Genomic DNA, 22,955 nt, shown 5'->3' with positions numbered 1-22,955 from the left:
ATTTTGCTGTTTTAAAACATCAGTTAAAAGGCTTTTATTTCATCTGACTTTTGTTTAACTATCTTATAAGATCACTGAAACGTACCTGTTTGTAGACTGTTGTCTTTATATTGATTTACCGATATTGTATATCTATATATTGAATTCTCTTAAATGAACACGTCGCTAATCCCATGCATGGCAGCTCTTGCAAGAGTTTGCGAGCAGCTGCCTGGACAGAAAAAGGGAGAGGATGGGGGAGAGAAAACAGCAGGGAGTAGGAGGCGGTGGGCTGGGCTGGCCTTTGAGAGGTGGCAGCTGTTGCCTGGAGTTGGCAGGCGGAGGTGGCGGGCCAGCTTTCCAACTGGCCCACCATCCAGAAAGCACAGGGGGACAGAAGTGAATGGGCAGAGAAGAAGTGGGCCGGCCAGCCAGAAAGCTGGGCGTGCCAGAGGGGGCAGTGGGGAGAAACAGGCAGCGGCAGTGGTTGGGCTGGTCGAAGGCGCAGATGCTCTATCATAGCTCGTTTTGTATTATTGTTCTGATTGACTGATTGATTGATTGAGTGCTGTCAAGTTGGTGTCTACCCTTAGTGACCACATAGATAGATAGATTCTCTCCAAGATGATCTGTCTTCAACTTGGCCTTTAAGGTCTCTCAGTGGTGCATTCATTGCTGTTGTAATCAAGTCCATCCACCTTGCTGCTGGTCATCCTCTTCGTCTCTTTCCTTCAACTTTCCCCAGCATTATGAACTTCTTAAGGTGTCCGAAGTATGATAGTTTGAGCCTGGTCATTTGTGCCTCGAGTGAAAATTCTGGATTGATTTGTTCTATGATCCATTTGTTGGTTTTCTTGGCTGTCCATGGTATCCTCAAAAGTCTTCTCCAGCACCAAAGTTCAAAAGCTTCAATGCTTTTTCTATCTTGCTTCTTCGAAGTCCAGTTTTCGCATCCATAGAGTGTCACAGGAAAAACCATGATTCGAACAATTCTAATCTTTATAGGTCTAGACACCTCACAGCATCTAAATATCCTTTCCCAGGCTTTCATTGTGACCCTACCAAGTGCTAGACTGTGGCGTATTTCTTGGCTGCTGGATCCTTTAATGTTGATGGTCGATTCTAAAAGGCAGAAGCTATCCACCACTTCAATGTCTTCAGTGTCAATTCTGAGGCTAGTTGCTGTACCTGTTGTCGTTAGTTTAGACTTCTTTACATTTAGTCATAGTCCCATTTTTCCATTGTGCTCCTTGATTTCATTACTAGAGCTTGCAGATCATCAGCACTCTCAGCTATCAGAGTGGTGTCATCAGCGTAGTGCAGGTTATTGATGTTCCTTCCTCCAACTTTAAAACCACGCTCATCTTCTTCCAATCCAGCTTCTCTCAGTATATGTTCAGCATATAATTATTATTGTTTTAGTTGGTTTGTATTGTAAGCTACCGTTTGCCTGTTTTTAACAGGGAAAAGCAGGATATAAATCATTTAAATGAATAAATACAAGATCCCAGACTCAATCCTCCAAATTTCTCTCTAAAGGGATCTCAGGTGCCAGAGCCGGACAATACCTTGCAGAGCTACTGCCAATCAAAGTGGACCATATTGGACTAGATCATCCAGTGACATGACTCCACTGACAGGTTTGTACTATATGTATTTCAGTCCATTCTAATCACATGTTTCTCCTCTCACCAACACCACATTTTCCTGCCATCGCCTAATCTCCCAGGGTGCTGTTTGCCCAAATTGCCCCTCCACATCCATTGAGTGGCAGTTCAGATGAGCCATCCTCCATGCAATTTGGGTATGGTGCACTAGAAGGAAAAGATGTGTGCTCCCCCACTCCTCCCCCACATAACTAGGATGGACTGACTGGGAATAGCATCCAAATCTGCCCATGATAAGGCAGCTTCATGTGTTTAAAAAATGCAAACCCATGGAAGACTGTGCCCTAGTAAAGATTCTGAGCAGACTTCTATTCCCCCTCCTTTACTGCTCAGTATCAATCTATGACATGATTCATATCCATCAGTATCCAAGGATTTTGTGTGCAAATGCCTACAATTAAACTATGGCCTCCTTTTTTTCTGCCATGGTTCATCTGAAACAAGGGTGCTAAAACAAAAAATGCTTCTTGGACAGACATTTTTAAAGAATTATGCTGTCAATCTTCCCCGCTAGGTAAGAGTAATTACTCTTGGAGAGCGCTCTTAAACATTTGGCATTCCATTCCATTCTATTCCATTCCAAGGTAAGTGCTTTTGAGACTCCAAGGCTGGGCTAGACATTTTCTATATGTAATTCTTACACTACAAGGTTATTTTAATAGAATACAAGGCTGTGCCCCTCAGTCTCCAATGCTGAGGGAAGTGGTTTTAATATTCTAGCTTGATTCTTTTTTCTTTTTAAAAAAATTGCTTGCAATACCAATATAGTTGATAAATCCAGAGGGGGTGGATGAACACTACAGCTGAAGAACATATACAGTTCTTCAGATGTAAAGAGGACAGTATGAGTTGTTTTGTTTTTTGTTTTGGCAAGATCTCATCTTCCGGCTATGCACAAAGAAATGGCATTCTGCTAGAAATGTGATGAAATGGGGGTTACTTATGCTTTCCTGGGATCTATCCTCATTAGAAAGATTGCTCTGATCCCAATCTTGGAGCATCCTGCTCCTTTGAGGTAGGCTGCCACCAGGTGAAGAGTAATCTAAAGCCACTGACCAGACTTAGACACAACTTCAACAACCTAGAACTGTCTGGCTTGGGACTTAAAGGCACTGTACAGCCGGAGTCCACACAACCCAGTTCTAGACAACAATACTGTATATTATTCAGGAAACAACTCAACAGTAGTGAATGACCTTATGCGGCACATGGGGAAGAGTCTTGCAAATAACTCTCCAGAACCTGTTAAATCAGAATGAAGCCTATCACCCTTATACTTTATGCTGGTCTGTGACCGTAATAAAGATTGATTGATTGATTGAAGCCACTTCTAAGCATATGAACTTTATTAAGAAACAAGGGTTGCACACAGACTAAGGAATTAGGGGAAATAAGTTGAAACTGGAAGGGCACACAGGAATTCAAAAGAAAATACAAAAGTTTTACTAACTGACTAGCACTGAAATTTACCTTAGTCTATCAGAAGGCAGGTCCTTGGTTGAGAGAACATTACTCTTTATGGCTCCTCCTGAGGAACATCCCCTTTATCCTCTAGCTTTAAAGCCATGAGGGAGGGATGAGCTGGGCCCAGGCAACTGTGGGTCTCACACCTGTCCATAGTTCAAAGAGTATTCCAATTTCCTCCCCTCTGGGTGGTGAGATGCAAAATGTCCCTATCTCCTTTGTCAGAAAAGATTAGGGAATTGGTGATGGGAGGGTCTGTGTGGAGTGATGCTGGCCTCCCGCTTCAAGATGATGGAGATCTGCATTTGTCACAAGAAATCACTAAGAATAATGGTGGTCATCCTGAGCTAGGGTTGCCATATTTTGGCTTTCCAAATCCAAGTGCCTAATTTACATATAATGTAAATTGGCTTGAAAATAATTTTTGAGCAGAATAGTGACTGCACATTTTGCTCCATAACTCTGCTTCTACAAGGGCTAGAGCTTAGCTTTAAAAAAGAAAAGAAAAGAAAGAAAGCTGGAATCCAGGCGAATATGGGTGGGCTAAGCAATCTGGGTGAGATGTTTAAAATCTGGGTGAAACCCAAATTCTGGGGGGCACGGCAACTCTATCCAGAGCAACAGCACACTTGTGCAAGGAGCACATTTCTGTGAGCACAGGAAAATAGTTTCATTGTTCTACCAACAGGGATTTGCAGAATTGTATTATTATGCCATAGCACTATAATGTTCTTGTGCAAAAGTTCCCATTAAAACAAATTAGGTGTGCCTCAGCTGCGCAACTGTTGCGCAGCTGCAAGTATGTCACCAACACTAGTCTGGAGCAGTGGTGAATTAATGGAGAGACAGAGTAGGCATTTGCCTATGGTGGCAAAATTTGAGGAGCAGCCAATTTTCCCCTCCTCCAATTTTGCCACCCTTCTCCGTGGGCAGTGGCGGCTGCAGCAAGGGTAGAGTGGGTAAGGAGAATGTCCCCCACTTTTTAACATATAAAAAAGGCAAACCTTTTTTTTTGTTTTAAGGTAAAAGGGTGGCAAAAAGCTTAAGCCACCCATGGTCTGGAGCACAAGCTGCAGACATAGTGCAGCTAGCTAGCACAACAGCTTTGTGCTTGCCCAACATCCTCCCACAAGCACTCCATTGCTCTCAGTGTCATCCATTTTCTGTGAAGAGCCTCGCCTCTTGAACAGTTGACAACAACAATTCACATCAAATTCTTAACAGATGAAGATGAGGGACACAAAAGGCTAGAAACAGACTTTTTTCTTTCTTTCCCTTTTTCTAAAGCTGCAACAAATATTCTCCAGTTTTGACTTCTGGATAGAAACTAGCAGTTTTGATGGGGTAATTTTTCCCCCTCACTAAACACTTAATGCAAATATTTGTCTTATTCATTCCTTTTCAGTGCCATTGTTCCCTCTGAACATTTCTGCTTTTGTGCATTTATCTTCCTATGACTGCTATCTCTTCCTCTTACCTGCTTTACTATTATGACTGCTACTACGAATATTTATATACCTCTTTTCAACAAAAGGTGCCCAAAGCAATTTACATAGAAAAATAAATAATAACTAAATAAGATGGTTCCCTTTCCTCAAAGGACTCACAATCTAAAAAGAAACACAAGGTAGACACCATCAACAACCATTGGAGGGATGCTGTGCTGGGGTTGGGTATGGCCAGTTGCTCTCCCCCTGCTAAATATAGGAGAATCGCCACTTCAAATGGTGCCTCTTTGCTGAGTTAGCAGAGCAAAGTATCATGCGTGATCCCACCCAATCAAGCATCACAGAGAGAAGGAGATGACTTCACTCCATTTTTGCAATCCTTTGTGGGCACTGAAAAACTCTGAGGCTTTTTATGATTGTTTTGTTAATCAGGATGTCAAGCACTGGCATTTTAATATACATACATCTTTGTCTTTGGAGTAATTTCTTTGTCTTGTGTGCATTGGTTATCTAAGCAATGGTGTGCCCCCTTTTCAATTTCAGAAAGAGCCTTGGCCAAAATAATCTAGTGTGCTCTTGTCAGACTAAGTCCACACAAGCTGTGGTCTAAATTCTACCATGAGGCATCCCAAGCTATTATAGCACCTGAGATAAGGTGCCAAATGCTGCCTTACCCAAGGATCCTGGTGGGAGCCATCACCCTTTCAAAACCAATCCTTGGAAGCTTTGGAAATGGTGCAAAGGTGGGAAGAAAAGAAGGTTGTCAGCAGCCTCCTCTTCTGTCCTTTGCTTCTTGCAAGTTTTTGCTAGGGACGCAAAAACAAAAAAAAAGCAGATGGCCGGAATGTTTCATCAAAACAGGGGTCAACCCATTGTTTTGATGGAACAAACCTCGACACCTTTTGAGTATTTCAGACATAGGGAACTGTGGGGAAACTTGAAACACCCTATTGTTCCCCATGGGTAGCTCCCAGGGACACCAAAGTGGGTTGGGTGGTAAGGCATGATGGGTGCTACCTACCACCCAGCCCACAAAAGAAATGAACAAGCAGGTGGTTTTAAACACATTTTTAACCATTCCCTAAACACCCCATAGGATCACAAGCCTATCGGAAGCCAATGACAGAAAACCAATCAGCAAGGGAAAAACAGGCCACCCAAATGGTGCTCAAAACGTATATTTCAAGCTTTTAGAAACATTTAGAATCAAAATGGGTTTGTTTTGTTCCAAGCTTGAAACAAGTCCTTTATTTAAAGGGTCTTTTGTTTCGAGCTCAAGAGAACTCCAAATGGCCCGTTTTGAGGCAGAACATTTCTATGTCAAAACATTTTGCACATCCCTAGTATTTGCGGAGAGTGAGGAGTGAGGAGAGGCACCCACGGCAAAGCTTGCAAAGGTCGGGTCAGGCCCAAAGAGTTGCTCCAGTGGTGGCAGCATTCCTTCCAGTCTCCACATGACCTACAGATCTCCTGTTTGCATCTGATCTGGGACCCATAGAGGAATCCCGTTGCAAGGCAGATGATTCAGGCTGGGAAGGACCTTCAGTCCACAAATGGGATAGATATTACATTTTTTAATGCTTCCCTACATGAAAAAGTCCCCATAAGTAGAAACTAGTACAATAGGGAGCAAGCTGATCGAGAACCTTTCACAGTTATTTTTTCTTTTTACTTATGGGGTGCTTTCTTACTGCGGGAGGAGTCGAGGACATTTTAAAATGTTATCACTCACCAGCAGTCTGAACCAGTACAATCCAGTCTATCACCTCAGGATTTTACCAACCGTTGCTGCAGCATGTATAAACCAAACTTGAGTATTTGGACCATTCTGCCAAACACTTTTTCCAAGCTGTTTCACTAGCAAAAAGAAATGTTTACACAAGCAGGGCTGCACTTGCAAGAACATAAAACTAGCAAAACATTTAATCTCCTCCTTTTAATTCCTTAATCAATTTGGTCCGCCCAGTATGCCAATATCACAATAAGTGATATTTTTTCAAATATCACTATTTTGTTAACTGGATACTAGGAGGGAAAGGGTCTTGATCTCAATTAAATGCATTGTTCAAGTAGTTGAAAACATACTACTTCTTCATTGATATTTTGCACAAAGTTGTCCAAAGGAAATATCATTTTTCTTCCGCTTTTATTTCACTTTTCTTCAGGAAGGATATAGTCATTATGGAGATTCTTTAGATGCTGGCAAAACTGTCCCCTTTGAAGTTTCTCCATCACTGTCACCCTGGAGATAAAGGGTACTCAATCTTGACATTCTAATTGTGGATACAAGATAAAAGGCCGGATTAGAAACTTCATAACCTCATGCAGAGAGAGAGAGAAATGAGATCACCATGAGGTCATTTCACTTCTGCTTTTGTAAGTTTATGGAATTTCCTGAGGGTGACAAGGGAATGAATATAATATCTTTAACTGCTATAAAACCAGCAATGTTATCTTTATTTTATTTCATTTTAAGAAGTTACAGGAGCCTTTCTTTCTGAAGTGTGTTTGAAGAGAAAGCATGTTTTTCTTCTTAGTGCCAGGGGCCTTCACATGTGTTTACCTCTTCCATCCTTTTTCACAATTCGTGTGCATGCGTGTGTGTGTGTGTGAGAGAGAGAGAGAGACAGACAGACAGACAGAGACAGATCTGTGCAGAGTGGCTGAGCTGCCTGGCCACATCAGATGCTGTTTGGGCAAGCAGGTGGAATGCAGGTGGGAATTGTGTAGCAAATAGGTCCTTCAGTTCATTGAAATCTTGTCGCTTTTTTTAGTTACCCTTATTTGTTCTTTAGTTCAGTTCAGTTCTTCAGCTTCTTTTCTGGTCTCCATTATCTTCATCCAGTCACATTCACAGTTATGTGAATGCCATTTAATCTCTCTAGGCAATTATAAATATACACATACCAAGGAGGGATGATTATTTATTTGTTTGTTTATAATGATTCTTTTCCTGCTATATCACTAAGGATCCAAAGAGAAGGCAGAGAGAGAAAACGGGGTGGGGGGAGACAATGGAATTCCCTGAAATATTCCATTAATGTCCTTCAGGGAACTTCTGCCTTATGACAACGACTCAGGCCTAGTTCTCATGGAAATAGTAAACTTATGCTTGGTTAGTACCACTTCAGACTGCAGATGGAGGCTCTCACATGACTGGATGTTACTCTAGACAACAACAATGGCAACAACAACAACAAAAGCCTCTGCCCATAAGAAACTAGCATGTCAGCGAGGACAGTTCTAGCCTAAGCCCTAATTTGCTACTTCTCTATGGTAAGGAATTTGGGAGGGGACATTTTCTTATATGAGTCTCCATCTTTAGTCTTAAGTGGTATAGTCCAGACACAAGCTTACCACCTCAGGCCTCAGAGAGCAGCTGACAATTATGGTGCATGTCTTGATTGCTGGGAGGAAGGGAGTAGAGTAGTTGTGACCTTCTGGCAATGCTTCAGCTTATGGTAAATATCTGAAACAAGACTGTCCTTTGCCTCACTTCTGTAGCCTCAAAGCAACGACAGCTGTGGAGAAATTTTCTATGGTAAAGATAGTGGGAAACGCTGAAGAAGGGTTGGGGAAGAAGGAAAAGTGGAAAAAGAACAAGAGGAAGGGCAGATCTGCTGTTTACCCTAGGCTGGTTCACACAACCATTCAAATCAGGGTAGGAGATGGGTTTCCCTGTTTTGCTTGATTATGAGAACTCACACAAATCTCTCCAGCCCGGATTTTTCCAAGCAGGGTAACCCAGCTTCTCTACCCTGCTTTAGGGTTGTCCGTTTTGGGTTTTTTCTGTTTCGTTTTTGGCCTGAATGCAAAACACCCCCATTTTGTTCTTTGTTCGAAATCAGCCAATCCAAAACACCCCAATTTTGTTCTTTGTTTGAAATTGCAAAATCTGAATCCAAAACATTTTGGATTTTAAAAAATGGCCCCAGGGCAAAACTAGTGGGTGGGTGTGGTAGTGCCCAATGGGTGGAAGCTACCACCCAAATTTCAGAGGAATTGAGCAAAGGGGTGATTTTTGGTGAACTTTTGAAGTTAAAGATTTTTCCCATAAGGAAGAATGGAGGTTTCAGCAAAAGTATAGCTTCACGTTGGGAGAAAGGGGTGGCCCAGAGCAGAGTAAGGTGGGTGGTAGTGCCCAGTGGAGGCAAGGAAGCTGCCAGAATTATTTCAAAGGAATTGGGCAGAGGGCTGATTTTTAGAGATTTAATGGAGTTTGTGTGTCTTTAAAGTTCTTCCCCATAGGGAATGATAGAAGTTTTGGCAGCCTCATAACTCTACCTGGGGGGCACTGGGGTGCCCGGGAGTGAGGGGTGGTGTAGAGCACATAGGGTGCCAACCACCCACATGGGTTGCTAACACATGGGGTACTGGGGTCTGTTGTTTCTGAGATGTTTTGAGTGTAGATTCTCTGGTAGCATATGAGAGTGGATTCATGGTTTGTCATTGAATATCTCATATGCTACCAGAGAATCTACACTTAGAACACCTCAGATACAACAGAGGTTAGCAACCCATGGGGGTGGTTGGCACCCTATGTGCACTACACCACCACTCGCTCCCAGCCACCCCAGTGCCACCCAGATGGAGTTATAGGTCTGCTGAAACCTCCATTATTCCCTAGGGGGGAAACCTTAAAGATACATAAATTTCAACAACTCCTAAGAAATCAGCCCTTTGCCCTATTCTGTTGGAATCTGGGTTGTGGCAGGCACCCCTTGGGGCACTGCCACCCAACCCACTGTTTTGCCCCTCAGGCCCCCTTTCTGCCCCGAATCTGCCCCAAAGACATGTCAACTTCAGAAAGTCTTTAAAAATCAGCCCTTTCCCCAATTCTTTTGGAATCTGGGTGGCAGCAGGCACCCATTGGGGCACTACCACCTCACCCACTCTTCTGCCCCCAAAGCCCCCTTTCTGCCCCCAATCCACCCCAAAGAACATCAACCACACATCAACAACAAGAGCAGAACTTTGCAAAGAACCAGGCAGATTTCCAAAGGTCATGCACATCCACACACCCCCCCCCCCGAAATGCAACTGATCTACGCACAACAGTGTGAAACAACAACAATGAAATGCACACTTCCCACTAGCCAGTGAGGGTAAATTTTATCCTCAAATTTCCTGAAAAGGAATAAGGAGGCAATTGCCAGCAGATCAGCCCATGCTTTCGCTGACCAATCTGCAGGCTGGAAGGGCTGGAAATTCCAACAGATGTCAAAACTCAAAATGGAGACTGAAGGAGAAAGACTTTTCACAATTGCAAGATGGAGTTCCAAAACAGCCGAAACAACAAAACGTTTTGTATCTGAAACAGGGACGTTTTGTTTTGGCTACAAAATTTTCTGTTTTGAGCATTGGGTGTTTTGTTTCAGCTACAAAACAGCCAAATGGCCTGTTTTGGGCACAAAACGTGTAGTATCCGAAACAGAACACACACACCTACCTTGCTTATAACTGAGGGTGGAGGAAAGGAAAGGTATCCCATCTTGATTCTCTGATCATGAGAACTCACACAGCTCTTTTATCCAGTCACTGCATGGAGCATGCCCTTCCCATGCATGAGAATCATAGAGAGTGGTGGCTACAAAGGCTGCCATCCATGGATATGCCATCCTGCAAAGCACACTCTATGCTCTTGAAGCTGAGGCTCCTTCAGGTGGGCTGCCTCTGCCTCCTGCTCATTTGTGGCCTATCAGAGACAGGCGCTGACATCATAAAGCTTTTCCAATCTGCTGGCACTGAAAAGCATAGAAAGAACTTTGGAAAATTTTCCATGGAGGAGCAGGGCTTGCAGCTGCTGATTTCAACAATAGATGCTATGGCTGCCTTGCTCCTCTGTTTCCTGGGCTTGGGGCCCCAAATGGAGGTTCTGATTTTGTGCTGCTAATGAGGTAGGAGCTCTCCAACCCACCACCAAATGGTCGTGTGAACAAGTCTATTGAACAAGTCTTCATGCCAGCGCTATCACCAGGGTCATCACAGGGTCAGCCCTGCCATTAGGTGGGGTGGGCTGCCTCAGGAGGTAGATTTGATGGTACCATTAAAAGGCAGCACTTTGTAATTTCTGTTTAAGATTCTGTTTATGATAATAGCTTTACTACTACTGGGATTGGGAGAGCACCATTTGGATTTCCTGCCTCTGGAACCAAAATGTCTCAGGCCATCTCTGGCTATCAGTGGTAGGGAAATACCTCAGATTTAGTAACAGAGATAAGGCCAAAATCTCACAATCGGAGGCTGCTGCTGGCTTTTTGCTTCAGATTGACTGAGAGTTGGAATACTCAATACAGACAAAACTGTAGAAGCAGGATAAGAAACTGTATTCTCTCTGCTTATCTCATTCTTTTTTCTAGTTAAGACCAAGGAAGGCACATTCTGCTTTCAATGCCTAATAGGAAAAGTGACCTAACGTAAAGGATTACCTCACTCTTATCTGCCAAGTTAATTAGACTCGGCTCCAGTTCAGTAAAACCCCAGGACCTTCTTTTTATGAGAGGGAAGATACTGGCAATTGAGAAAAATGGGAAATTTTAGGGAGGCTGGTACTTAAAAAAAAAAAATCATCATCATCATCATTAAACCTTAAATTTTCTTCAAGAAATAGATAAAGTTTTTGCTGATATTTGTGACCCAAAAACTAAAAGATATAATGTTCAATATGGTGTAAAAGAAGTATCTAAAATCACTTTTTCCATATTTGCCATGAACACAGTTGTGTTTAACAAGGTGTTGCCTATTTTCATAGTGGATCCTGATGATATACAATTTTAAATTTAATCTATAATATTTTTAATTAATTTTAGGATCGTCATTCATTTTTAGCGCACAAGAAGCCTTTACCACAGGGTAAAGAACATTTTTAATATGTGGTATTGGGAGATAATGATCATACAAGCTAACTGTACCCACCCAGAGCATCAGACTTGCATGTATTAGAGGGCATCAATCAATCACCTTTATTTCCATCTGAGCCCAGCATAAGAGTAGCAGAATATGTGAGGTACAAGTAGGGGTACAATATGAAATATAGACTACAGTTACAAAGCTATAAAAGTGTAGGGTAATAGGGGGGGTGAAAATTTAAAATAGAACTGTCTACGAGAGAGAAGTCTGTGTCCTAATAAACAGTTGGCCGGAAGGGCTCTACATGTGAGAGTACTTAATAATCATTAAGAGTGTTTAAATATGCAAATAAACAGAGGTTACAATAGCTTGTGTGAGAGCTGAGGCTAAGGCTAGATTTTGTAGGCTCAGCCCACGGTCCCTCTAGATGGGAGCTGTCATGGCCCTGCAGATTCTACATGCTGCAGCACAGAACTCTGCAGTATTGTATGTGATGGTGGGGTTTTCATTTGAGAGGAGCAGCAAGGTATAGAATTTCCCTGAGTGACCAGGGTACTTGAGGAGTACGGGCAGGTTGAGGTTAGTATGACTATCTCTGTAAAAGGGGCAGAAGAGGAGAACATGAGCTATAGTTTCAACCTGCCTTGTGTCACAAGGACGTCGTCTCTCCGCGGGTGGAATCCTCCTGAACCTGCCTTCTAGAACAGCTGACATGAGCGCATGGCAATGCCCCAAAATCAAGGACTTCCTATGGGCTGGGATTTCCCAAAGTGACAGATAAGCAGCAGGAGAAGGGAGGTATCTCAGACTTTCTGATATGGAGAAGTTTGAGGTCCTGCTAGGTCTGTTTGGTGCTCTATGTCTGTTATCCTTTGTTTAAGCACAGAATTGGCCTGGTGATATCTCATAGCTAGGGAAAGGGAGAGTCCCAAGCTTGACGGTTTGGTCTGGATAGCTCTTTTCCAACAGGATAGGAAGGAGTGCTGTAGAGTCGGAGGGGGGCAATCCATGAGAAATGATGGCTAATTTAACTCCATAGGTGAAGGTGGCCAGCCATACTCTAGCCTCCACTTTCATCATTCCTGTCTCTAGTCGCAAAGTGGCATTCAAAATGCAACATGGCACTTGGAGGGCAGCTCTTAAAAATTTGGAGTGTACCACTTCCAAGGGGGCAAAGCTATTAGAGGGACCCAATTGTGCTCTATAGAGTAGCTGTGCCAATGACTTGGCTTCAAATAATTTGAGTGCTGCAGGAATGTAGTGGCTTCCTTTGGCCCAGATAAATTTCAGGATAGCAGAATACCAGTTATGGGGGAGTAACAGCAGGAGAGAGGGCACGCCCTCAACTCCTTCCTGTGGCTTCCAGCAGCATCTGGTGGGCCACTGTGAGAAACAGGATGCTGGACTAGATGGGCCTTGGGCCTGATCCAGCAGGGATGTTCTTATGTTCTTAGAGGAGCTCCTTTAGGGAGGTGAGGGAGGTATGTTCACTGTGGGCCTTTCTGGAGCCAGAAGCATGCAAAACCACCCCCAACTACCTAAAAAAGATGACCTGCTCAATTTGTAGCCATCTATACTCCAGGAATGAGTCTTGGGTCTCTTAGCGAAGGCCATGATTTTCGTTTTAGCCCAGTAGAGGTCCTTGAAAGGATTGCATCATCATCAGTGTAGAGCAGGGTGGAGATACATCTTTCAGCCAACTTGGGGGGATGGAAGTCTGGCCTGTTTAAGTGGCTCACCATACCATTGATATAAAAGTTGAAAAGAAGTGAGGCAAGTATGCATCCTTACTTAACTCCCTTGCAGGTAGGAACTGGGTTTGAGAGGTGGCCTTGAGAACTGCACCAGACCTTAAGGGATGTGTCTGTGTGTAAGATATGGATCAGGCAAAGCAGGCGTCGATCAGTTGAGGAGGCTTCCAGCTTCTTCCATAGCTTGACTCTCAAGACTGAGTCAAAGGTGGCCTTGAGGCCAATAAAGCCTGCATATAGAGAGGTTGTACTCTTGGTGGAAACTTTTTCAACAAGGTGTTGAAGCACTAGACATTGGTTGACCGTAGATTGGCCCTCCTTAAAGCCTGCTTGCTCCTCCACAAGGAGATTTTGTTGAGCTATCCAGTCCCAAAGTTTCCATTGCAGGTGTCTTGCATAAAGCTTGTGTTGAGCAAGCTGATGGGCCTGTAGTTGGCAGGGTCCTCTTTTCTGCCCTTCTTGAATAAGGGAACTATAATTGCTAATCCTCTGTCACCAGGGATACGTTCATGCAAATTGATGTAGGTGAAAAGTGCTGCCAAGATATGCCTTTCGAGGTCTCAGATGTGTGATAAGGCTCTTCATTTCAGATATAGACACAGGTGGCCACTTGGTCAAGTCTTCCCTAATTCCCATATCTGGAAGGAGGAAACTGAAGTCATCAAGGAGGTCTTCATAGAACCTCTGAAAGTAATGTTCTCAGACCTCCGGTAAGATGTGATTATCTATCTGTGCTGAGCCAGTTTTGGGGGGAGCCAGCTGTGATACTCCAGAATGTAGATGCATCCTTGGCCTTGGTCGCCTGGATGAGTCGCTTCCATGTAGCCTTCATGTCATCTCTTTTCTTGCGTTTCACTAGCTGTTTGTAGAGTTTCTTCTGCTCAAGGAAATCCCTCTCTGCAGTTGGGTCTGTGCTGTTCCTGTAGGTGTGATAGCTGGTTAGAAGCGCTTTCCTGGCCTTGACACAGTCTTCATCAAACCAGGGTTTGGAAGCACATGCAGGCTGCTTGGGGTGGGCCGCTGCTTTATGGGATAAGTGAATGTGGAGGTCTTGAACTAAGGTTTCATATATCTGCAGTGGGGCGCAGGGTGAATCCATTGTGGTTAGGGCCTGTTGACAGCTCTGGAAAGATTCCAAGGCAAGTAGTTCTGCCAATTGTTTGTCAAGTTGGAGGGTCCATTTTGCTCAGGCACTGTATTAGAGGGCATGTCTTCATAGTGGCATGTACCATAGACCATAATGCATACAGACTCCAGCTGCACAATCTGTATACCAGAAAAAAATGGATGATTAGGTTGCATGGTTGGAGCCTATATGCATAGACTATTATTCAGACATGCCCTAGACATGTGGAGGATGGGTATGCTGAGAGGGCAGGGGCAGCTAGCATGATCATGATCTGCTCCCCAACACACATGCCCATGTGATGAAAATATCATATTACAGGGTTTCATGTCTTTGCCTATGTGGAAGGTTCCTTTTTGGGCTATTTGAAGAACAAAAGGGGCCATATGAAAAAACTTTAGGATTTCAGTTTAATACATACTTGTTAAGAAGTACGTCCTCCTCAGCTACGGCCCAAGAAATTTTGGTGCCTAAAGCAGGCGATCCAAATGGTGACCTCCACTTTGGCAAAAATTATGACACCTAAATAACTGGCAATTATTTATTTATCATTGGTATTTTTAAAGAATGTATACCTTGCATTTTCTTCCTTTCTTTTAGAACACAATGCCCAGGAAGGCTCAATACAATTAAAAGCACAATATAAAGCCATATTTTAAAACCAATGAAACAATAAGAACAGCACAACAAATAAAAGAGGCATAATTAGCAGCAGTCAAGAAGCAGTAATATCATGCCAGGCCATGCAGAGGCTCATTGCACAGGCATGACAGCCTCCAAAATGGCCACCGAGCTGAGGGGGAAAGTCAAAAAAGCGGCTGAATGACCAATTCCTTAAATAAGGGAGGCCAGCGGGGGTAGGGGGAACCTCCGTGGGACATATCCACTGCCTCAGACAACTCCCCCAGAGGGGGTAAGTGTAAAAAAAAATTTTTGAAACCACTCGCGAACCCCACCCCGGACCTGACCGGGGCGTTCAAGGGGGTGCCAGACCAAACTCACCTGGTCCAGTTCAGGCCAAGTTCAGTCTCAAACTGGACCAGCCAGATCCATGCACACCCCTACTATATAACAAAATCTGCCTCCGGAGGTGGGCCACTTCATCCTGCTTAGTCATCAGGATGGAATCATTCCTCTCACAAAAACCAAGTCCTGGAATTTTACAAAACTGGAACAGAATCTAATTTCCTGGTAGATAAGAGTGAGATTATCCTGCTTTCATTGAATTCAGTGGGACTTACTTCCTTGGGGCTGTAAACCTAAGTATAGTTATCTGGAAATAAATTCCATGAGACTCACTTCTGAATAAGCGTGTGTAGGATTGGGCTATAAACATTTTGAATCTATTCTGCTGTTTTCTGATCCTGTTTTTCCCTACATACTCCTCTCCTGCAATTCAGCCTCCATTATTGCTGGTATCATCATTTTTTCCCCTTAGATGTTCCACCTCAATCTACAGTGGGTTCTGTATAGCCCTCCTTTCAGATGAGAATTGTTTTCAGAATGTCAAAACACTGTGTCATTTTGCCAGTCTTTGATCCGCAACATCTGAAATAAAGATGGAAAATAGAGAAGATGTTCATGATAAAAGGTGTCAAGTGCCTATCAAATGAATGAAGAAAATTCAAACAAAACCCATCACTGATCTGAGAGAAAAGGTTGCCTCCAGAAATGGGTAGATGGGTTTAGTTAGATCAAACCTTCGTGAACTGAACTCTCTGATTGTGTTGACTAGATGTAAAAATGAGATTAAACACTCTATTCCATGGTAACAATTTTTTCCTTATTTTTTCTGACCCAACCATTCAAACAGAAATGATTAGGGCTGGAGAAAGATTATGAAGCTATTCCCATGATCACTAGAAAGCAGGCTAAGGGAACCTAACCCGCTTTCTAGTGATCGTGGGAACCACCGGGCTCACGGGTGAGCCTGGTGGTTCTAAGGTGGCTAGCCTGCCTAATTCCCCCTCCCCTCTGTTAACCTAGTTTTATTTGCTTGTGTGCCACCACAGCGCACGGCGATACATGAGTAGACCCCCAACCAGGAGGCTGCGGTCAGCCTCCCGGCCTCGGGGGTCTCTCCAGAATGCCCCGCATGCTCGTACAGGGCATCCCAGGACTTCCAGGGGCCAGGCAGCCCCCGATCCCCGCAGCCCCCACCGGCTCCATGACAGAGCCATTAGTCATGTGGGTGGCTGATCTGGCCACCCAGGGCTGCAGGCTTGATTGTCTGCGGGGAGTTCCTTATAGGTAGGGGCATCCAACACCTCTCCCTCACAATACATACACAGTCTAAAGTAGTGCTGATTCAAAACAGGGGGCATATTTTGTGATAATTGTGCACAAAATGCTCACATATTGAAAATGTTCAGTAATTTTTTGTACCTCTTCTGAGAATAGTGCAAAAGCATTCAAGGGGTTGAGTGTGGGGGGAAGCTTTCTGAAGCAACTCAAGGGCTGCTAACTTGACAAGGCAGGAATTGTGGGTCTTGTTGCCTGAGAAAAGGTGGTGCATTCTCTCCCTCTGCCATTCACAGTGAGGGCAGTGGGAAAACTTCCTTTGCACTCAGTGACTGCATCATATAACCAAATCCAATTGGTCGTATGATGTCACCTGGTCCACCACATGATCCCACTTGGCTTGAATTAGGCAGGAAATCCTTCAAGGAAAGAAATAGGTAGCCAAGCAACTGCAGGTGAGGAACAATGGCTGCAAACAGAGATGAAAAATGCACCCAAAAAACAGATGATAGGGGCATGTAAATATTTTGGCACTCCTAACATGATCACATCAGTGGGCAGAACCCCAACTAACATTCCACTTACAGAAGCATGTTCCATTCACACAAGGGGAAGGAGTGATTTTTTGCTAATTTCCTTTGCTCCCTGGCTCCTGAAAATATGTCCCTGAAGGTTGGGGGACTCTCAGAGACATGTGTTCAGGGGGCATCAAGTGCAGCAAGCTGGAAGAGGGAACTGGCAAAAATCCATCAGGTGCATATTTTTAGAGGGAAGCACAGATATTGGGGGGGGGGGGAATAATTCTCATTGCATGAACAGAACATACTACCATTGGCAGCAAGTTAGTGTGGATGCCGCCCAGTTATTGAAATCATGACAATATAGCATAGCACAGCACTAATATGAAGTGGCACATCCAGAGCAGGGTGACTCTAGAACAACTACTGTAGAATGTGGAAGCAATTTTGTGGCAAGGAACATCATTAGGGGAGCCAGGATTTTGCTATACATTATATACATATGGGATATTAATGAAGATGAATACATCTATCATTATAAGAACTTTGTAGACCGTTGGCAAAAGGGACTTTGACAACTTGTTTCCAATACCCATGATAGTCAAATCCCTTAAAGGGTCATTTGTAGTGTGGTTCCTTGGGTAATTTTTCATTTGTTGAAAGCATGAGAATATTCTTTCACATGCAGCACTTGATGCAGAATACTCTGTCAATCACATCTAATTTGTGTAGTTATCCTGTTCAAGACCAAGTGGCAGCAAAGACTGGGGGGGGGGGGGCTCAGTACCAGGCAAGTTGATATCTGCAGGGGAGGTGACACTACAATCCTCCCCTCCTCTGGGCACATGGTCTCATCCAGTCCCTTTCCTACACAGAAAGGAAGCTAACGGCTTGTCCCAGCTCCTGGAAGGCTAGACTCTCCTACCTACCTGGCTGCACTAGCTTCTGCTGCTTGTTCCGGGATAGAGGAATGAGTGAATGAGGTGTCTTTAAACAACAGAGACCTTTAAAAATAATTAATTCAAGCTATAAGGCATTATATAGTACCTCTTATGAGCTTTGGCTGATACGCCAGCTGCATCTGTTTCTTGAGATAAATGACCTCAGAACAGTAGTACATTTGCTGGTCACCTCCAGACTTGTCTATTGCAGTTCACTCTATGTGGAGTGGCCTTTGTATGTAGTCCAGAAACTGCAGTTGGTACAGAATGTGGCAACTAGGTTGATCTCTGGGTCATCTCGGAGAGACCATATCTCCTATCTTAAAAGATCTACACTGGCTGCCAATAAGTTTCCGGGCAAAATACAAGGTCTTGGTTATAACCTAGAAAGCCCTAAACAGCTTAGGCCCTGGATATTTAAGAGAATGCCTTCTTCACTATGAGCCACACCACCCACTAAGATAATCAGGAGAGGTTCGTCTGCAGTTACCACCAACTTGTCTGGTGGCTACTTGGGGACGGGCCTTCTCCATCGCTGCTCCGAGGCTTTGGAATGCGCTCCCAGTGAAAAAAGAGCCTCCCCATCTCTTACAACTTTTAAAAAGGCATTCAAGACACATTTGTTCACTCAGGCTTTTAATTAGATACTGTTTTAATAGTTGGATGGTTTTTAATAGTTTTAACACGTTAAATTTTAAATTGTTGTAATGTTTTAACCTTTTTACTTTGTTGTTGTTGTTGTTGTTGTTGTTGTTGGAAACCACCCAGAGACTTGCATTTGGGGCAGTATACAAATATGTTACAAAAATAAAAATAAATAAATAATATAGTACAGGAGACCCTCATTATCTGTGGTTTCATGGATCACAGTATCCTGTATTCATGGATGGGTCTTAGAGACCTAGTTTCCTTATCTGTGGAAATATAGGCCAATTTTGCTTATCCATGGTTCCTGAGTGGCCAGAAAAAAACCTAACCCCTGGATTTCCATAGGGGCAAGGTTTCTTTATTTGCAGTTTCTGTATTCACACGTATTGATGAGTATGGAACCCCAACAAATAAAGAGGGCTTCCTATATGACTGTGTTGCCTGGCTCTTTGCTGTAAAATTCTAGTCTATTGGATGAGGGAATGGGAAATATTGGTGGGGGGACCACCCACTACTCCTTGCCAACTCTTGTAGTCATCCCTCTTCCAGAGCCTACACTTCCATTTCCATGTTATTCTAAGTAATCTATAATGCCTCAATTATCTTTTGCAGCAGCTCTCTGTGGTGGTACTGAGTCTAGACATCCTGTGAAGAAGCCCACAATAAAAATGCATGCTAGTTTAAGCCACCAACTACCATGTAAAATGTTTCCATTTGCAAGTGCAGAATGTGCTTTAAAACCAGGAATGCAAAGTTATTCATTCAACCCTATTATGTCCTTTAATGGCTCAACTTCACTAATTAGTAACTGCTGTTAATGAAATGTGCAGGTATTAACCTCCTAACCTCTTCAGGTAATGTATACGAGAATATTTGACTACGGTGGTTGTAGCAGAACTACTGGGTTGCTAATAACATCACCACATGCACAGAAAATTAAGTTTGGCTTTAAGCATAACCAAATTCTGGTCTCAGCATAAAATAATAAAATGTTTCAGTATTAATTTAGTTTACATAATTTTCCACTTCTTTTTTGAAGGACATACAAATCTTGGAGCAAGACTAAGGTAGCAGAGGGTAAGGAGGCATGCAAATGGAGAGAGAAGAATGGAGCACCAGGCTGGCCTACCAATGAGATGTGGTGAGGTGGACACCTCAGTGGACAGATGCGTGGAGGTGGTAGCAGAGGGCATCCCATGTCTATGCCCACCAGCCATCTCAGCTGGCCACCCTGTCCCTTCTCAACCTGGTGGCCTCTGTACCTGTTTTGGATGAGATCATTATGTTTTCCCTGCCTAGAGCAGCAAGATGAGTGGACACACTTCCTGCCAATCTGTTCCCCATCCTTTTTTTCTTTACAAAAGGCTGGAAAAGTAGAACAAGCTCAGCCAGAGAAGGAGCAGAAGTAGAAGTGGTGTGAAGCAAGGAAATCAGGAACTAGAACTTCAAGATTAAGGATGAGAAGAATGTTATCACCAGAGAAGAGCAAGACACTGTACATAGTTCTGGTCCCTGACCAGAACAAGACCTCCTCAGCCCACTGTAAGGAATCTGGAGTCTGGAAGTGAGACCCCAGTTCTCCAGTTTATTTCCTGGCACAAGGAAATAAACTGGTCAGGGTTTAACCAAGGTGACCAAGACAGTTTCTGTCCCAAAACCAGACTGGAAATCAGATGGGAATTTATCTAAATAATTGATATCATCCAGAACAATCTGGCAATGAGATGATACCATGTGCTCCCACACCTTACCCCAAGATAGCAAATTTGATACTAGATGATATTTGGTCAAATCAGCTGGATCTAGGGTGGATTAGCCCTATAGAGACATGGACTCTGTGCTGTCTTATCAGACTAAGCAAGTTGTCTTTAGAGGGAAACTGCTGTTGGCCTGCGTGCTACCCACCCTCTTGCATGATCTTTGGTGCAATTGTCTGTATGTCTAGTGTTTCTAGTATTCTTGTTCCCTGATTTGCGAATGCAAGAGCCAGGTATACTTTAAGTGTAGCTTCCTGGATGGTTGTTCTCACAGTCAGAATGCAGGCCGGCCGGCTTATAAAGCCTCTTAGGAGACAACTGATGTTATTGGTGGTACTAGCAAAGCTATCTACAACTGAGGCTGACTGGGTAGGAAAGCAGGGAGAGATTTAAGTGGTTGCAGCTGTTCTTCTATGTATAGACACAAACTGTGATATATCACAATGCCTGTCTTGCTTCTTCTTCTCAGTCTGCTGGCCCATGACAGATGTACCAGAAAGACTAAATCCCAGCCTTCCTTACGTATGGCACATAGTAATCACTCAGTTCCAGGCATTATGGAGGGAAAGGGAGACACAGGAGACAGAGGAGGGGAAAGGGCCCTGGGAGTTATTTGCAACCCTAGATTCAAGCCTGACTAGGAGTGGGATTCACCCATCACTAGTAGTAAGCTTTAGGGCAACCACCAATGGCCCTGCCCTTTCCAACACTAAGATTGGCTTCACAGACTCTGTTTTCTGGCCTGCCATTAATAAACTATTAATTAAAAACAGTCAGGCTATATAACTCAGTATGCATCTCAGTAAAAATGTCTAATGTGAGGCATAGATGCATATAATAAATTAATAAATAAGTGGAACCCCATCGGCCCCTTGTGTAACCTGGCAGCCAGCAAGTCAATGAGCTGCATTGCCTCCTTCTGACCAGCTGCACTGATGGAGCCCAACCAAAATGGATAGCAAGCTGGCAGGTCCATTCCTTAGCAAGCTACCACCATGGCAGAGCAGTGAATGGGTAAAGTGCTTAGGTCCAACTGCCGGAAGTCCTAGTTCAAGACCCCTGCTTGGCACTAATACACTTACATCTGCTGGCACTAAGGACTGTTACTCTAGAGCAGGGGGTCCCAACCTGTGGTACTCTGGATGATGCTACAATAAATACTACAATAAAATGTAGCTGGAGATGATAAGAGTTGTAGTTCAGCAACATCTGGAGTACCAAATGTTGGGAGCCCATGCTCAAGAGTAAATAGCTGAGTGTGCCAGGCAGTTGCTGCAACACAGAGCTTTATAAACTTCTACGCTTTTTATTATAAAGAAAGAAAACCTCCTTCTTTACCATTTTGTATCTAGGTGTTTAGACAGCAATGTGTGTGTTAAACTGAATTCATGGCATGAAAAGGACCAAAAGAAGCTCCGGAGACTAATTGCTTCACTGCAGGAAACTGATGCTTCTAAAATTACTTGGCCCTTGGACTCTGAGTCAGATCCCACTCATAGCTAATTAATGTTGGGGCATAGTAACCAAACTAATAGAAAAAGAGATTATTATTTTTTTAAGTGCCAGGCAACAGGCTGACATTTTGCATTTAAACAGAATGTTCATTGGTAAGCCACAGCTACCCATAAGCAGCTAAGTACAAAAACAATTGACAGATTGAGTTGTGGTTGTTTAAAGAAATGTTTTAAAGCAGCTAAATAATTTAAGGGGTAAATAAGAAAAGGTTTACCCCTTTGCTTTGGTTATATATCCCATATACAAGCCTGCAGATAAGGAAAGAACAAAGCACACACATTAACATCACATATTAATGCACTCACATGAAGGAACAAGAAACAAAATAAAAACAGATTTGCTGATCTCAGCTATGTGTGTATTGGTAACATTAGAAACTCAAACATGACAAAAGCTCAGGTGGGAGAAACATATATATGAATGATGTATAAACTATTGCCATTAATGGGCTAGAACAATGTGACAACAAAAATTATCAAGGAAGGTGGAGCAAGGGAGATACTATAAAACTAGGAGTATCAAACTAGGGATAATAGTAGCAGGATCTAACTGCTTTGCCTACTGCACCCCCATGGGAACTAGCAAAAGCAGGAGCGGGAGCTGTTGACCTATTTTCTATTGTATTTTAGCATCACCACTTCAGATTGCCAACAAATGGTATTGCAGCTCATCACAGATCAGATGACACAAGGAACCAATGGAGCTTATCCTATACAGCTGCTGACTCTGGCCTGGCTCTTCACAGCCAAACTAGATGTGACAGTGGTACCCATAGGAGTTGTCTATGTATCTGCCCTATTCATGTGTAAAGGATAAGGTGGGGTCTAGTTTGATATCAAAAGGAGAATGTGGGTAAGAGCTGAACCCTCCCTGCCATCTATCACCCCAAATCCCCTATTTCCCCTGTCCACCTCCAATAACAGCTGGGCTGAGGGGGAAAGTGCCTGTGGCAATGGAGTGTGGGAAAATAATGCAGGGGATGGGGAAGGGTTCTCACCCAGGGGTGTAGCTATAATTGAGGGAAAGGGTTCAAAGAACACGGGCCCCCAGC

The 22,955-nt window shown here is 43.5% G+C and overlaps 1 protein-coding gene and 1 long non-coding RNA gene across 2 annotated transcripts in view; one reads left to right on the top strand and one right to left on the bottom strand.

The window, feature by feature from the left end:
* LOC128351680 (uncharacterized) overlaps positions 1-22,955 on the bottom strand; it is a 337,204-nt gene that overhangs the window by 297,241 nt on the left and 17,008 nt on the right. The window lies entirely within an intron of this gene.
* On the top strand, positions 1,518-20,833 carry LOC128351682 (uncharacterized). The gene is made up of 3 exons (XR_008319973.1): positions 1,518-1,619; positions 6,724-6,934; positions 19,672-20,833. It is a non-coding gene; the product is annotated as an uncharacterized LOC128351682 (long non-coding RNA).

The sequence above is a fragment of the Hemicordylus capensis genome, chromosome 3 (assembly GCF_027244095.1).
Source record: "Hemicordylus capensis ecotype Gifberg chromosome 3, rHemCap1.1.pri, whole genome shotgun sequence".
Lineage (NCBI taxonomy): Eukaryota > Metazoa > Chordata > Lepidosauria > Squamata > Cordylidae > Hemicordylus > Hemicordylus capensis.
Note: the sequence above shows the minus strand (reverse complement) of the source record. Positions and strands in the feature narration are given on the sequence as shown.